The sequence below is a fragment of the Conger conger genome, chromosome 13 (assembly GCF_963514075.1).
Source record: "Conger conger chromosome 13, fConCon1.1, whole genome shotgun sequence".
Classification (NCBI taxonomy): domain Eukaryota; kingdom Metazoa; phylum Chordata; class Actinopteri; order Anguilliformes; family Congridae; genus Conger; species Conger conger.
In genome coordinates this window covers 8,687,071-8,702,590 of record NC_083772.1, presented here as the reverse complement: position 1 = coordinate 8,702,590, position 15,520 = coordinate 8,687,071, and the positions used below count along the sequence as shown (strand labels likewise).

At 43.1% G+C, this 15,520-nt stretch overlaps 1 long non-coding RNA gene across 1 annotated transcript in view; it reads right to left on the bottom strand.

The window, feature by feature from the left end:
• Positions 1–15,520, bottom strand: part of LOC133107826 (uncharacterized) — a 47,612-nt gene that overhangs the window by 11,156 nt on the left and 20,936 nt on the right. Inside the window, exon 3 of the long non-coding RNA XR_009704628.1 lies at positions 5,264–5,328. This is a non-coding gene — a long non-coding RNA (uncharacterized LOC133107826). The remainder of the gene's footprint in view (positions 1–5,263; positions 5,329–15,520) is intronic.

Sequence of the window (15,520 nt, the reverse complement as noted above, 5' to 3'; positions counted from 1 at the left end):
AACCCAAACCCCCCCGTACAGTCAATCTGCAGAGTGGCCTGCAGTGAGCAGCGATCATTATCTGGGATGGGGAGAGCAACGCTGACGGTAAGCACCGCTGAGTATGTGCAAGCGTCATTATGAAAGGCTGGAGGGATTCGCTGCAATCTGGGTAATGGGCCTTTTAAAGTGCGGACAGACCGGTGGCGTGGGGCCAGACCAGCTCATCTAGGACCGAGTGGGCAACTCTCCAGGGGAGGCTTGGTGTAGAGGCACGCCTACACACGCACACCTTTTCCCATCTGCCCCTTCTGTCCGTGACAGCCATCTCAGCCCCCTCTTCCCCTGAGAAATACAACGGAAAAACTTGGGAAAAGCGGAGAAATTGAAACAGAAACGGCGTATTAAAAAAAAAAGAGAGAGATCCTGCCGAGGAATTCCGACAGAAGCCAAGGCCGAGTCAGACAGAATTTATATTTCACGTGACAGTTGCAAATCTTCCTAAACAACACTGCGCGGCAGCCGCTTATCTCTGTACGGTAACGGGGACGCCAGGGCGTCAGGCAGAGAGCAGGGCTAATCCCTGCATGGGAACCATTTTTGGGAGAAAAGCCGGTGGTTTATTTGTCATTGAAGGAGCGGTCCCACGAATAGCTCTGAAAGCCACAGGATTTTTTATTCGGCGTCTGATAAAGGAAATGCTTCAGCGTCCGTGCCTGTGGACTACCATAACAATGAGCTCAACACTGCAGGCATATGGGTCACATGTGGACACAGAGTGGAGGGGAAAAAATTAAACTAAACAAGAGGCGGAAAATTTCCATGCGAGTTTGACTTCAGGAATAATAAATATGGATGCCGAAAAAGAAAAATCTGCGATTGCAATAACGGTTTCTTATTACTATTTTTATTCAAAAACTGCCTCTCACTTGTCGACACGAGAAGATTAGTGTGTTGTCTTGCCAAACATGAGATCGACGGGGAAAGAAAAACTTCATCTTTTAAAGAATGTTTATTTTGGCAGGGGATTTACCAAATTCCCAAAATAATTGCAGTCAGCAGCAGTAATATCAAAATCTATGTTATGAAACTAATTAAAGCTGATTATGAATAATTGAAGGGTCCCAATTGTTCCATTACCTATGCCATTTTAATTTGCTGATCCAGGAGGCTTGATAAGTTTTGCTTGCTTTTTCCTGGTTTTATTTTGCTTTACCAACAATTTAATATTTTAGCTATTGTGTCAGGCACCATACAAACTATTTTTTTGATGACTTTTTAATCACCATTTTTTTTTCCTACACTGCAAAACTGCTGTAATTGAATTATAAAGGACTATTCTTTAAGACATTAATGAAAGTGTTGTTTTTATTATCCAAATGAAGATACATTAAGTAAATCACTAATGTGGGGAAGCATTCAATTATCCAGCATATGGAGCTATGAGTAATTTATTTAATAAAAAAAATGTGGATGACATGACCAGTATGATACATCAAACACGCAAACATCCATTCCTGGTCAGGCTTGTTGGGGGGTAGGGGGCGGAGCCTGTCCCAGCTTGCAGTTGGTGAGAGGCAGGAATACATTGCAGGGCCTACACACCATTCACTCACACATTCATACCTACAGGCAACAGTCTCCAATTAGCCTACTTCATGTGTTAGGACCAGAGTACCTAACAGAAACCCACACAGACATGAAGAGAACATACAAACTCCACACAGAAAGGCCTGCCCCTTGGCCAGAATCCAAAATAGGTATTTTCTTGCTGTGACAACAAATATTTGAATGTATTTTGCTCATGTAAATTATGAATATTTATTGACTGTTAAAGGTTAGAACTTATGAGCCTTACGACCTTAGCTTTCTGACTGAGACGGTGCCAGCTATTCAACATCTATTCCCTCCTCCCTCCTCGTGCAATACATTATGTAAAATCTCCCGTTATGACACTAATGTAAGTTGCTCTGGGTAAGCACATCTGCCAAGTAATTACAGCGTAATGTGTGGCTTTTCATATCATATCAAGGGATGATCTATACGTTGGTGGAAACTATGAGGTTTGTTGGATAAGTGGGGCCATTATCAGGAGGCAAAAATAAATAGCATGGCCCACTGGAGAATATTTAATGCTACAGGCTGAGCTCAGCCAAATAAAGTGTTATTGGCCTGCATGTAACTGTGGTGGGCGAGTCAAGGGGTCACTACAACGAGAAACGATGGAAGGGAAATGACTGTTTGTCTGTCTGTCTGCAGGGCCAAACCGCAAACTATCCATCTAAGCCAGGCCTGTTTGCATTTCCAGCCTTTGCTGACTGTGCCTGTATTTAGAGGCGGTTATAAATACTTGTAGCACTTCTATCGTTCAGCACATGTTGCCCTTTGTCGCATCATGTTAGCGCCTCTCTCTCTCTCTCTTTCTTTCTTGCTCTGTCTCTCTCTCGATCAAGATTTCAGTGTAATGAGGCAAGGAAGTCACTTCTATTTTCCTTCAATTAACACTGTGAAGGAAACATTCAAAGAGTGTTCAGCTCATTTAAATCATATATTTGTGATGGGTTTTTTTACAGAGTTAAATCGCATTCACAACATTTATTTAATCTGCAAGCGGTACTGTATGCATTTCCTGGAAGACTGAATTTTATTCAATGCAGACCATTAGACCAAACAGAGATCATTATACTATAATGGTATGGAATCAACTATAAGGCAGAAAGTGTCACATTTCAGAAGGCCTTTTCCATAAACTTTGCTTGTTCCTTATGTTCTGTATTGTTGTACCAATAGCAGATTGCCAATTCTGATTTTCCATGGTGGAGAACTGAAGACTTTCCTGCAGCAAATAATGTTTGGTCGGCTGGTGCTTGCAACATCTTCTGACAACGTACAACAGTGCCCATCAGTTTAAAAGTGTTGTTTACAAGTTTATATTAAGAAACTATTCAAAACTTGTAGCACACCAGGAAATCAGTGCAGATCACTGGTGCATTCAGAAAGGCAAAATCTGAACCAGGGAGGAACACTTGCACGCTACGCTGTAGGCAAGAAAATCCTTTCTGAAAATAAAACTCCTTCAACTGACTTCCAAGCCTGATGAGATGCGAGACCACAAACATTAGTTCTCAGCGCTCACAGCTCTTTTAAGCAATACTACGAAGTTGCAATGCTCTCCCATCGTCACCATAGCAACTTGTCTTCAGTCCTCTGCTTGGCGAGGTGTCGGAACCCCCTTTTAATTTGACGTCAATAACAATGTATTTTTCTGTGACCTATGACACCGCTTTCATGTACCCCCTGACCCTGACATACAGCCGATGCAGGCAGACTGCGGTTGCCCTGGTAACCACGAGTCACCTGCACAGGTACGCGCTGTAAAGTAGCCCCAGGGCGAAACTGCGGCCAAAAACGCGTCGATCTGAGGGACTGCTGCTCAACAGATTCCATAAAGCAAATTTCTTTAATGCCACTTCAACAGCCCAGCGTGTAATATGCGGTAAATTTACAAAGAACCGCTTTTCGTATTCAGAGAATATGTGCAGATGCTGTCAAACAGAAGATAAGAAGTATAAATCATAAGGGGTTCTGTGGAGACCATTCGAACAGAGGCCTATTCTTTTTTCCCCCCGGTCGGCACTACGTGGGGTTGTACTTGTGTGAACTCATATTATTGGCATGTTCAGCACGTGTGATGTGAACTGAGCATGAAGCCTTTTTGGAAATACCACCCTTAGAAATTGCCAGAATCTGCCTATATACAGCCTTTGTTATAAAAATTATGGTTTGTTTTTTCTCATGACAGTCGTTCTCCCAATTATTTTATATCGCTGGATCCGAGTCCTGCCGTCCCCTGCATGACGCTGCTTTGAAGACGCACGTCTTCGCCTCTGGAAACGCCTTTGCTAATGCCGTTTGGATTTACACTCATTTCGGTGTGGGGTAAGCTTAATAACCAACCTTCCTCATTTTCTCTGAATTAACCTTTCTGTCCGACACCGGCTGGGCTGGAGACGGAGCCGAAGTTCTGGACCAGGCCCAGCAGAAGTGCTATACTTCAAGTGGAAAATATTTCTGCCTACGGTCCCATCTGCTTTCACTTTGGAGCTCCATTCCCCACCTAAATAAAGATCCCCTCTCTGTACTTTTATTAGTGATTTTTCTTCCTATGTATTCCTCTCTCTGAAGCCACATTACAGCAAGCAATCACGAGTATGTAAATGCGAACGCAACCCCCCCCCCCCCCCCCGCCTCCCCCCCAATCGAGCACAAAGCAACCAGTGAAGGGGCAGCTTGCATCACTGAATGCATTTCAGGTGTTTTCTGTTTTCTATATCTGTAGATTTTATGCGTTTGTAAAAGAATTGAATTATGAAAGTCACTTCCTCCCACTGCCTTTCATTTCCTGTTTACTTACAGATTCCCCCTCCTCTCGTGCTGTTCAGCGAAACGGATGGGAGAAGCACGTTGTGACTTACAGCACTGCCGTGACATTGAGGGTTTTAACTGATGAAAATGTCCCATAGCCTTGTCCTTTTATTGGCTACGGACAAATATGTTCTCCCTTCTCTGTGGGTTCCAGTTTAACCCTTTTCAGGTGTATGATCACAAGTGTGTAATCAGAATGTTCTTAAGGGCACATTCTAGCGTGTGGAATAGGAATCCCAGCTGGACGTTGAAAGTGGGAGTTCTAGAACATGAACTTGGAGCTTTAAGATTTTCTGGCATTCCGCCTCTTGTCCTGAATAAAGGAAGCTGAATAAAATTTCTATTTATTTATTTTTTTTGCCCAGAATATTACTGCTTTTCTTGTCAAGCTGCATTCTGGAGCAGCATTTGCATTCTTATTTTGTATCATTTCATTATTCTTTCACCACCTCAAAAACATTATTAAAACATATTACTCCCGGGACAGTTCATAATATTGATGTGCCCCATGGGCAAGTGTATATCCTGTCTACGTCATTGCCAATTGTAGCCTGGTATTTTATGAGACATGATATCTTTAGGCATAGCCTGGTCTCCTCTGGCATCAACTGACGCAGAAATCGACCGAGCTCCGCCATCTTTAAGGACATACCAAATTCTCATTCAAGGAGCTTGGTATGAGGAGCTGGGAGGCTCCCGAAGAATGCTTGAGCAAGGAAATACAAGTGCACCCTGTGCCGAGTTTGTTTTTCAGAATGCATGACGTAACAGGACTCAGACCCAACTCTCTCCATCTGCCAGGTCCGGAATCGACGTGGCTTGAAACTGACGTTTGAAAGAACAAAGACATGCCATTTACCTAATCTACGTTTCCTTGATTCCTCTGTCCTCAGGTCCTTTCCTTGCGTCCTCAGGAGGGCGGATCTAGGAGCAAGGAAAGGAATTCAGAAATGGAAGCAAGGTAGGTAAAAGCAGGTAATTGGAAAGAATCTAGGGATTCAGTTGATGGGGAATTCCCAATGCTTATACAGTATAAAGGTTTCTGACTGCTCACTAACAATTTTATGTATGAAAGGTGCTATATAAATAAAATATTATTATTATTATTATTATTATTATTATTTTAATGCTACTGTAGCCCTAATATTTGGGGGATGGCATTCTCCAAGTCTCTATCGTGGCTGGGGTATAATAAACTGGGCTACAGTGGTATCATTTATTTGGCATTTTTAATTAAAGTAACCTACATGGCAGCAGCAGTAGCATATTAGCACGTTACAATGCGATCGCCCAACAGCTAGTCATACACAGGGGTGTTCTCTAATTAAGTTCCCAGGGGAGCATGAAAGCAGGAACTAAAATATCTAGTGAAGACTGAACACAATACAAATGTAAAGACATCATAGTGAAATGCAAATAGCTTAGATATTAATTAAGATTTAAAGTGAATACAAATATGGCTGTTCCAGTACAACCAAGGTGACAGACACTACAATGGTGTGAAACGTCCTGAACCAACCGAGGACACGGCAGCAATGGGGTGGGCTTTAATTACAGATAGTGGGGGAGGAAGGGAGATATTAAAAACAAGTCACCTTGACTGTACCCAGCAGTTACAGAGAATGAAAATAAAACATCAAACGCACCGAGAGACAGTTACCAAGTGAAACATTTTCTTCATCATGTTCTTTTAAACACCCTTACAGTACGTAACCTTGCAGGTCCTTGCCCAAATCCTCACACTCACCCAATGTTTTATTTTAATTAAGACACAGTGCCAGCTTTTAATCTGTCAGAAGAGATTTGAAAGAAAGCAGGGGTAGTCTAATGAAAAACAAGCCCGGCTCTAGCGTAATTAGCATCAACAACTCATGAATTTCTCTGCCGTGAGAGTCGAGTAATATCTCCAAACACTCAATCGTGTTCACAGGTGGTCTGGGAGAATGCATGCTAAGCTCTTTGTGGTGTTTGGAGTCTATGGACCTGGCGCGATTGGGATGATGTCCATCTGGCAACGGAATAAAAGACGGCTGGCATGCTTTATATTACCCAGACACAATGAATTACAGACTATTCCTGGATCAATGACTGTGAGAGAGGTGGGTTGAGCCAAAAGTGAAATCCTCCATGTCCGTGAAAGACCGACACACACCCGGCTCGAGGGTTGATTGGAAAAAGTGTCGGTCTTGCATCAAAGTACGGTCCTCCAGTGTCCATCGCTGTCACTCAGAGTAACGTGAATCCGATGCACCGCTGCCTCGGTTGAGCCAATCACAGCGCCGCGTCCACGGCCACCTCAGCGGTTTCCACGGAGACGTGCTCACTCATCTCCTCGAAGCTGTCCTCCGGCAGGAGACAGAACTTGATTGAACTTCCTTTCATTATTTTGCTTGGCCCGAGCATAATTTCCCAAGAGGAAGGACGGAATCATGACGTTCCTCACCAAGGGAGTTCACAACTTCCAGGGTCCAAACTCCCCCCCCCCCCCCTCCCTTTGCCTCCTTAATCCAGACCTCACATTCCCAAGAGAGGACCCAGGGGGGGTAAAATGCATGCGGGGGAAGGGACCAGGATCAACCCCCTGGAGTTCACCGAAAAGATACGCAGAGGTCACCAACCGCAAAAATGTAATATGTAATATGTATAATGAGATAGGAAAGGGTGTTTCTACTCACACTCTCAATTGATACTGCTTTCAAAATCACAGAGATGAGATTGCTAGCACTGAAAGGAAACTATCGATGGACCTTCTGTGGCAGCGATCCGTTTTGACTCCCTACAGCAGAATTTGGGGCCCGGCTGAACGAATATTGCTCTTGGCCCCCCTGTTTTTAATAAGACAACTGGACTTTGTGTGGGGCATCTGCAGCTGTGGGCCCCTAGAATCGTCACCATCTTTCATCCCACGAGCAAAGGCCCTGGTCGATAGTCGACACTGCCTAAGCTCAAGACCTTTTGCAATTTCCAAAGCACGAAATAGGAGCAAAGGAGAGATGAAACATGATATTACAAAAGTATCTTTGCAGCTGGTATCTCATAAAGATTATGTTTCTCATTTTGTTTTTCCCTTTAATATCTAGTTCAAGGAATGAGAGGGACAGTGATTAGTTACTGTGGTGATGAGAGAAACCTGGAGCGGTCTAGTTATATGTTAGCATATTTGAGGTATTTTCCATCTAAAATGTTTTATGCATTATGCTTTTTTCTTCTTTTTTTTTTTAAAGTATCCAAATCCCATATCTTCTGAGGAAAGAATACATAAATAAAATAAAGTCATAGTATGTAACAAGGTTTAAAATACTGGTTCACGGTTGTACCTTCTCTCTGGTGTTTTATTCGTCTGGAATATTCTGCTTTCCCCTATCCTCTTATTGTATTACTGTATATGCTGGATGAACAATAAAACACAAAATGGCAAAAGAAAGAATTTTTTTTTAATGAAAACTTTTTTTACGTGTGGCTCGATTGTAAATCACAGAGAAAACTCCCAAGAAGATTGCCCTTCTAGGTCTGAAAACACCCTGTCATGATTACTTAAACACCTGCGCAAATGGCTGGAATAAACTCTGCAAACCCAAGAGTGCACATGGCATCAGACAAATTACGATGTTTATTACTTATTTATTATATACTGCAGCACATTAGCCATTCCCACTCGAAATGTACAATTAATAACTGAAGTGGTTTTATCTCTCTGTAGCTTTCACTCCGTACAGTAAGTGGAAAATTGTACTTCAGTGCATTAAAGACCTGTAAAATGAGACACGACTACTCGATCATTAAGTAGATATCTTTGCCACTCAGGAGCAAGCCTGATTAAACATAGTCAACATTGACAATAGCAACAATATTACCTCAGCAGTTGTATTTACAGCAAGCAAAAAGCACTCACAAATCATATGGTGGGAGATAATGGCCATTTTGTTCCTTAAGTAATGAAATCGTAGCTGATGTCTTTCTGAGAGTTTTGGAATCTGAATCAGAAATGGCGGATGACTCACAAAACAAATAAGGAGCTTAGAACGCTGGGCGCATTCTTGATTTTAGCGCTTCTAAAATATGGAAACTCACTCCAGTTAATGCTCACAGACTTGAACATGTGCTTTCATAATTAGCTTGTGCACTAATCTGACTGCCAAAGTTTATTTTTTTATATACATAAAGATATGCAAAGATGGCCCCCATTTTGCTTTGATTCCCCCACACACACCACCCTTTACTGTAGCTGAGCCAGTGAAAATCCTGCTTTTGAAGATGTGCTTCAAACTGCCAAGACGGGACGTCTGTGAAAGAAAAGTTCTGAATACGACTCAGGAACAGGAGTAACAAGACCTACAGAACCTGCCTTAATCTTAATGAGTTCAGTGATCCACGGAGCAAAGCCTTACTGTGTTAAATAACTACAATCGAGATTCCTTTACTTCTTACACATATCCCTGAAGAACAACCTGCTTTAAGGGTCTTCAATCTAGGGCAGTGAACAGACATTAGGTTGAGTTTTGGCTGGGATGATGCTGGAGGATGCATGTGAAAGAGATTTATCATGCCGCATCCATATCGAGATAAAAATTTGCATTTGCTGCAAGGCACTAATAATATTTTGTTATAGTTCAATTTCCTTATTTTGTAAAAAAAACAAAATAAAAAACAGCTAGTCACATCTCCAATCAATCTTCCACATCTTCTGGAGACAAATGTAACAATGAGGTGGAACATTTCGCTCCAGGTGACAGAGAGAGTAGGGGGAAAAACAAAACACATTTGACTCGACCTTCAGGGCTAGACATTTCCATGAAAGATTCCTTCCAGGGTGATGGTTACACGTGAATGTCAAGGAGGAAGCAAATGAAAGCCTTCCTGACAAATAAAAGCCAAACTAGGCCGCATGAGGCTTGTGGAACCGAGGTGAAGCGTAGAGGAAGAGAGCAGACAGGAAAGAGGGAAGGATAAAGGGAAAGGAAAGAAACACAAACTTTCCCATGCTCGTGAGAGAAGGCAGGTGCTTGGTTATAAATGGCCAGTCAGCACCTAAACTTGTGTTTAGCTTGTTAAAATGGCCCTTGATAAATGGTGGGTGCTTGAGTCAGAACGGTTCACTTTGTCAACGCACAAAGTGCGTGGTGGGCCGGGTGGCGGGTGGGGCTGGGGGGTAAGTCATCTGGCACAGGGAAACGTAATGTCTTTACCTGGATGAGGCGGTACAACTGTGAGAAAGCTACATATTTGGAGTGGTGGTGGTGGGGGGGGGGGGACTGGGGGGAGAGAGCCGGGGACAGCCAAGGTGGAATTGGGAAAAGGAGCAGTCAAACAAACAAAATGTGAAATCCATCCCATAATGGTGTAAACATGTGGTGAAGAGCGGACCCGTGGGTACACTGTGGGGGAGGGTTGATAAGACTATGTTTTGTCAGGGCCCCCGGCTGGGCGGGCTACCTCCCAGTTTGCCTGGTGCCAGTCAATAAAAACTCTGCCATCCACATGTTTAAAAAAAAAAAAATCAAACAAAGAAAGAAAAAAAAAAAAACAGGCACTCAGAGCAGACGGTTGCAGAAGCTGTTTGTTTTTAGGGGGACCTGGAAGCTGAAGGGGATTTTGGAGGCTTTTGCTCACTGTCATACTGGCTGCGGAGGACCATTGATCTTCCTCTGCTGTGTGGTCCGCGGATCGACGCTCGGAGAGGAGACGTGCCGAGGCACCGTCTGCGCACGGCCTGAGCTGCCAAACGTTCGGGCGAGAGACGGGCTTCAGTTCTCGGTGAAACGCAACAGGAAAAAAACCCGAATGAAGCAAAGCCGCCGGGACAGCCACTGTGGATGCTCTCGAATGTGCGAGGCTTCCACATTCGACCGTCTGAAGCATCTGTCTTCGATTAGTCTGAGAACTGGGAAGGAGAATTTCTTCTTCTTGTTTCTGCGTGTATACAAGGAGAGGCTTATGAACTTACTACAGCACGCCTTTCCCCATCGGCTTCCCCATTGACATTACGTTCAGGTCACGCGGGAGCCATTTCGAATCGTCAATCAGCAGCTCTTCAAACCCCTCCCCGCCCAGAAAGTCCTTTAGTAGTCTAGTCAGCCCCAGTGCTGTGGAGAAGGTCAGTCACAGATAGATAGATTGCTATCCTTTTCAGATTGACCCCTTCATCCTGCTGTAATCTCCATTTTGATTTTGAGTAAAACAGCCCTGGATGGATCAGCAGAAGATCTGGGCTCCTTTTCATGTGGAATAAAATCTCAAGCCTTCCAGAGAATGGCTCTCGAGGTTAAGAAAAGATTAGCCTACACGGGGCTGTGGCACTAGTCTAATTGACTTATAATTGAATATGTCATATAGCCGTGCCTCTTATCAATCACTGGAAGATACTGTAGAAACTTTTTAACTGCTCTTCTACATCGTATGTATGATTTTATTATAAAGTTATTATCAGGCATGCTCTCGGTTACATAAATACACTTGGAAGCAGTGTGCCGAAATAATTGTGTTCATATTATTATATAATATACATGTCTGCAGTTTATAAGCCATGAGTTGGGATCATTTCCTCTCTGCAAAATAAAAACGTCTTACCAATTTTCATTGTGGACTTACTTACAGGCTGCACTGTATTTGGACATGAGTTATTTCTAATATTAATTTTAGCATATGAAGACTCATGCAGTGGATTACCCTACATCACAGGAGCAACAGACTGTACCTGTAGAAATTAAAGCACCTTCCCCTCACCCATTCCCCTCCCTGCAAGCAGTAACACTCCACTAAGGTCCAAATTATATCATTAGCCAGGTAGCCATGAGAGGTTTATGGTCCATTCTCCTCTCTGCAGTTTAATTCTGGCATCTTTCATCTGCGATTCAGGGCTTGGGGTGGCCACTGCTCACGCAGTGAATAGACAACAAAAACTCTAGAGAACAACTGGCTTCCTGCCATCTATTAAAGAGAACACCCAAACAAACACAAACTTTAAATCAAGAACTAACGCCCTTCTGCAAGCAAAAATACTAGGGTAAGGGAAAGGGACGCAAAACGTTCACAACAAGGGGAAAAGCCCATAGACAACAACTCACCAGTCTTTCCACGCCTAGTCAGTTCCAAACAGAAATCTCCCCCAGGCCTGAAAACCAGGCATCCTACAGTATGTTAACCAATAATTGGGTCATTAGCCACAGCTACAGTGATATAAATGAATCACAACTGTTGCCACACCTGTATGGACGGCCAGTGCTGCCCGCTGGTGGACAAATTCAATTCCACATATATTTTTGAAGCATTTCATATGGTATTGGCATAAAGCAGGGCATGCTTAGTGTATACTGAGAGAGGTAATGAAGCCAGTTACTGGACTGTTAGACCCCCCAGTGTGGTATCGAATCTGGACTATGTCAGGAGCAATACACAACAGAGTCGAACGTTACCCAGGGATTCGGCCAAAATGACCGCCTCTCCGGATTCCTCAGTGACCCACACTGGTCGACTGCCCATCCGCACGCTTGTCTGATAAGATGCACACAAAGTGACTTCCTCCAGCCCTGACTTGTGATGAGTGGTGCGATCTGAAGCAGCTGCAGACATGAGCTTTAGCTGAGAGCTTCTTTTCACTCTCCTAAATCAGCAATGGAGTTTGCAGCTTGAGTGTGATAGGACATTGTAAATGGAAAAAAAAAAAGATTTACTGCTTTCAGATTTATGGTCGGCAAAGTCTCGGATTTGTTATTGCTGCCATTTTTGAGATCTTAGGAGGAGAAACTGGATATTGGCATCAAAGGAAAACCAACGATTAATCACCTGAAATGTGTCAGTGAGGGAAGACGTTTCCCAAAAAAACAACAACAAAAAAAAAAAAAATACTGGAACTTTGTTCCCAGGGAAGTGAAAATGACTTGTTAATACTTTTGGACCAACACACCAAAACGTATTTTTGGAATATGTGTGAGTCAGAATAGAAATCATCATTCCAACTCTTGTTCTACTTTGACAACCAAACCTAAACATGCCCACGGCATCAGCTTTTAGAAGGATGTGAAACAAAGAATCAGCTTTTAGAACTCAAAAAATATTCTTCAAAGTCCAAGAACTTCTGGTTTTCCAATCAGTCCAATCAGTAGCGCTGTTTGTTCAAGTAATTACCAGGAAGAAAATAAAACCAGGGCTGGATTTTGATTCAAGGACCAGATTATATCCATGTTTCAGAATCCAAGTTTTGCAATGTTTCAGAAGAACATGAAACAAAGCCTCAATGGTTCAGTTTGTGGGAGAACACAAAACGTAAGCAGGAGGACACGGTACACTGCACGAGTACCACAAAGTACACCACCACACACAAGGAAACACACACACACACACAACCGACCCCACAGAGTAACCACTCAAACACAACAAATCGGCGCAAAGGCACATGGGAACCAAACACAAAATCTCTGAAGTTCTGATAAATGTGCGTAGATGACCAGGGACAGCATAATCCTCATTCATGTACTCATTCTCTATGACCCCAATATGATAAGTATCAAAATATACTTTGCAAAACCCATTACCAAAGAATTTGGAAATTAATTATTTTTATGTGAAAGAAAATAAATAAATAAATATGCACTGAATGAAGAGCTGGACAAACAGTCTGCAGGAAATGTAAATAACTGGCACATCCTTGTCTCTCCAAATGCTGTGATTCACAAAATGAGACATTCTGGTCAACTTGACCTTCAACTGGAAAGGAAAGACACTTGAAAAAGACGGAATTAACAGCAATGCCATCATTGTAATTCCACCAAGTTTAATATGTTAATTATAGACTGGATTCCATATTAAATTCAGTTTTATTACAATGAATATTTCATTTTTATCTTTGCAAAGAAACCACTAAAGATTCAAATGAAGACCTCATTGGCAATATTTTGTCTTAATTAGCATCAACAACAAAAAAGTAATAGTAATATTACTAGTAATAAGTCTAAGAATGAAATACTTGCCATTAATTAGATTTTTCTTTTTGGTTTTTGCAGTGTTCAACATTGTGCACTTTATTAGGTATTTATTAGACTTCTACTGCTGTAGTCTATCCATTTAAGAATTATGATGCATTGTGTGTTCAGAGACGCTCTTCTGCATACCACTATTGTAATGCGTGGTTATTTGCGTTACTGTCACCTTCCTGTCAGCTTTGACAAGTCTGGCCCTTCTCCTCTGACATCTCCCATTAACAAGGCATTTCTGTTTGCAGAACTGCTGCTCACTTTTTTTGCACCATTCTCTGCAAACTCTAGAGACCAGTGTGTGTGGAAAATCCCAGGAGATCAGCCGTTTCTGAGATACTCAAACCACCCTGTCTGCCACCAACAATCATTCCACGGTCGAAGTCACTTAGATCACATTTTCTCCCCATTCTGATGGTTGATGTAAGCATGATTGGCTGATTAGATAATCGCATGAATAATTAGGTGTAATAAAGTAAATAAAGTGCTCGGTGAGTATATATTAATCACACATCGGAAATGAATAGGTCCTTTCAGTCTCCCCAACCTGAAAGCGAAGTTTAATCTACAGAAATAAGTACTTTAAATAATATTAGTGATCAGGTGCAGAAATAGAACAGTTAATTAATCCAAATACATCTCTCTGCCTGGCTGGGTCTCTGGAAATGGACAGATAATTTAGCCAGAAAGCGGCTTTGAGCAGGATGTATTAAGGACATGGTGGAATTACGGAACTTTCTAAGCAGGCATAAGCGGATATATGCGGCCCTGAGAAAAAAAGTTCTGCGAGAACGCATCGTCCTAAATCCTCTCAGGCGATTGAGTAGGCAACACAGTTTTCACTACAAAGTTCTCGCTTTTTTTTTTTTTTTTCTTTGGAAGTTCAGGATTCTGTTTCTTACAGTATGTGGGCCAGTAATAATTGCGACAGACGCGGAGGGAGCATATGTTGGCCAAGCTACTAAGAGCAGGGGCTGGAGTGGCCCACGATACCGCCGGTTTGTTTGCCTTCTGATCATGGGAACATTTTTACTTTTCCATTGATTGTCCTCCAAGGGTCCACCTGCAGTCACAGCTGTAAATCCTCCTCACTGGCGGTCCCGACAATCCCAGAATGCCACAGGAGAGCGTCCAAGCCACAGGGCCATTGGGCTTTGTGTTTAACAACAGAAATGTGCAACTAGGACCATACCCAAGCCGTATTAAGTTTAGTTTTCCACATAATCAGCGTGAACAAAACCTCACAAACAATTGTTTCGCATCATTCAATCAGATAGCCAATATGCTGCCAGTATTTTTCTTCAAGCAACGAGGAGAAAATGCTAAGTACATTTGGAACGGTGCACAAATCTAACGCGAAAATCCATCGTCTGAAGACACCGCTAGTTGCAATCACACTGCTCGAGAGGTTAGAGGTTCGATTAGACTTTCGGAGGCCGTTTGTCGTTTTACTTCATGCGTGTTGACTGAGGCAGATCCGAGGTGAAGCGGGGCGAGGGAATGAGGGGGGAGGAAGCGTGGGATTTACACGATGTGGCAATCTTCGCTTTTACCAAGAGTAGCATGCAAGCAAGCAGTTTACGGACGCACGCGGCGTCCGCAGCTGGCTGTGGGGGGCGCACGGGCGATTTACGGCCGTGTGAGGCGGGCCCCTGGGAGTGACAGGCGCAGAAACACGCAGGCTTCGTGCGAGCAGAGCCGAGCTTCGCCAGCGATGTACGCTCTCCCAGAGTCCTTCAGGAACCCAAGATGGCCTGGTTTCTGTTCCACGCCCCGGCTCACAAGGCCTTAATTGAGCCAAATCATTTGATTAAATGTGGAACATCACCAGCGTTCCTCGTTGGCTAGTTTTTATTTTCTTTATTTTTTTACAGTACAGCCTGCCATCAGAGTCTATTCCTCAGTCAATGGTTTCCTTTATCGTTTCCTAATGTCGTTACAGTTTTGGCATCACACGGTCCCCTGTGGATTTTTAGACGATGCCTTCTGTAGGTTTTTTTGGCATCGGTAAAGTCGCACCTCATAAAAGCACAGGAAGCCCTGGCCCTCCAGAGACGCTCTCTGTCTGCATGATGCAACGGGCCGTGACGTCACCCGCAGCGGTAAATCAGCACGGTAATGGCGGATGTCTGTCGAAGGATCGCTGC